Raw genomic sequence first — 3,060 nt, 5'->3', positions numbered from 1 at the left:
AAAATTGTTTTGCACAAGCATTTCTATAGCCAATTACACGGATGAAATTTACGTATGCTTAATAATTTTACGCAAAACAGCCTTCAGACTTTCCCTATTAATTTCATCGTCTTTTGAATTATGAACATATTTACATCATAAGGGTTTTTTCGTTGTAAGGCTTTCCTTTTTAGTTGATTTTCAGCTAGCAAGACTTATCGTAGATGGCATAATAAGTCACGCCCAGACAAGGTCGGGTTATACTGCTAGTATATATATATATATATATATATATATTGTTACGAACGCCCGCGCGAGACCTCTGCGAAGAGAAAACTCGCACGCGTGACGACGAACGCTCAGTGAATCAGGATGTCCGCTGGCCACTAAGCTCCGGCGGAGCACGTAACGATGACAAGAAAAAGAAGAAATGACACAGACCACACGTTGCGTAGTCAAACTAACTTTTTTTCAAAACAAAACAAAACATTCAATAACATTTAACAACAGTTTCCAAGCATTTAACAAAGTTTACAATCATTTCACGTAAGATAGATAAAGAGATAAAGAGATGTAAAGGGATGAGTTCGTAAATGACAGACATACATGATGCTGTCTTGGTCAAGACTAGAGGGGGATCATAAATAATGTCAAGTTAGAGTAAACTAGAAATATGATATCCTTTTGGTGAGTGGTCAGTTTAGCCAAAGTACATCACTACAACTTAAGTATGCGAACTTATCTATTATGTTGGTACATACACTTATCTAGAGGATAAAAAGATGATGGAAGTGGTAAATGGTAATTAGAACATATTAAAAACCAAAACAATGAATAATTAGAAAATGTAAAAAAAGATTAGAAAAATATAGAAAATATAAAGGGGACAACTAGGGTTGGAAGTTAAAAATTCAAAATACAGAGTATTGGGAACACTTCAACCGTAGTAATATAATAGTAATATTGTATTACATAATGTAATAGTAATAACAAATAACAACACCAGTAACAATAATAATAATAATAATAATAATAATAATAATAATAATAATAATAATAATAATAATAAAACATAGTGGTTTGAAAAGGTACATTGATTAGAAAAATATTGTGATTGGGGAAGTTATATAGCATAGTGAAACTACTACTATAATCGTGTTTTAATCATTGGGTATTGGTGTATGAATATAAAGGAGTCTGGATTTGCATATCCTAATTAATACTAGTATAATATTATTATAAAAACATTGCAGTGATGAGTGTTATTTAATGTTACCTTTGTGTATTGTAGTGTTATTCGAAATCTTCGAGTCAGTGACTGAAAAGTTTAGAAATTTTCCTGTAAAGGTGGGATTATGGATCCCGGGTTATTAGATATGTGTGTATATTATGGGGTCAGAATCTAGCTATGCGAGGGTAAACTGAATAATTAAGGTAAATAGTTAAGTTGGGGGTAGAGTACGGGCTTCGTTAATTCAATGTCTGAATGGTGGCAGGAAGGATCTGACGTGGGAGTTACCAATGAGAGAAGGTTTAGAAGTGATTATAACTTAAAAGAGGGGACTTAGGGATTATACTATCTAAAGGTTTTAATCATTTTATGTATACAAGATGCTTTGAAATCTGATCTCTTATTAATTAGCTTGTTCTTATCAGGGAATCTAATGATTTTCAATAGTTCTAAGGAACATAACTGGTAACCAGTTCTATTATCTCTATACGTTGCGGCCGATCCAGCTATGGACCATCTAAGGTTAAAGTTAATGTTTTCGTCTTTAAGTTCCCAAATTTTACGAGATAATGAGGTGCTATTAGCCTTATGTCTGAGTCTAAATGATGACCTGTGGTTATAGAACCTAGATTTCCAGGAGGAAGAGCATCCAAGGTAGGTGAGGGTGTTCGTTTCCGTAATTATTTCGCAAGAGTATTATACTACGTTTTTTGCTAGGCAGTTATAGTAATGCGAATTTTGGAGAAAATTTCTACTAACCACATTCCTGAACAGGGTAACTAAGTTAGACTTGATTTGTTTACCAAATGGAATAGCGAACCATATATTATCCTCATTTTTAGTATTATAAATATTACTACTATTCCTATATCTAGGGTATTGTGGTTTACCTCTATTCTTACGATGTTAATATTATTATTATTAATATTGTTAATATTTTCCCCTGCCTTGGGGGGAATTAGAGTCTGGTTTAATATAATATACCTTATCTTTATAACCCGCTCTAGATAAGGCAGAGTTATAGAACTTTGCCTCATTTTCGAAAACATTGGCGTTTGCCGATAGGTTTGATAATCTTAGCGATATATTCTTTCCCAAATTATCTGTTATTGATCTAGGGTAATTACTAAACTTACTGATGTACTTCAGGTTACTAGAAGGCTTATGGTAAGGTTTATATGTTTTATTATGTAGGTCCAATGTTACGTCTAAAAAATTAGCTAATGATATATCATCCTCAAAAATTATACGCATTCCCATTCTGCGAAAAAACATGGCTAATCTATTCTTAACCTTTTGTACTTGTTGGCTAGAGCTATTCCTAAGATATAAGAGACAATCATCTCTATATAGACCCCCACCCCTAATGTTTGGGAATTGATCTTCCATTTCATTAAGGATGAAGGAACATACAATGTCAGCTATCTGTGCAGAATCAGAGCTCTCCATAGGGACATCAAAGGCGTCCGGAGTATCTTTGCGAATCCAAATTTTATTATTGAACTTAATAAATGATTTTCTAGCTGCTAATATCACATTGATCTCATCCCTTGTAAGTCCCGCCTTATTAGGTACAAACCACAATGCTTTGTTAAGCATGATAGGATTAATCGATGAATAAAAATTTGCAATATCAAATTGAATAAATTTCACATTTTCCTTATCGTTAATCAATTTGAACCATTCTACGACTTGTGTAGAATTAGACCATAAATAAAGTTTTAATTTCCTTACTATTGTAGGGATATATTTATCTAATATATTCTTACTAAGTATCCCTATATCCGACTTAGTCGGGAAAATGAGTCTTAAGGAAGGATCAGTACAAAAATTACTATTGTGATCTTTAA

Source organism: Octopus bimaculoides, chromosome 14, assembly GCF_001194135.2.
Source record: "Octopus bimaculoides isolate UCB-OBI-ISO-001 chromosome 14, ASM119413v2, whole genome shotgun sequence".
Classification (NCBI taxonomy): Eukaryota; Metazoa; Mollusca; class Cephalopoda; order Octopoda; family Octopodidae; genus Octopus; species Octopus bimaculoides.
This window is presented reverse-complemented; position numbering follows the sequence as displayed.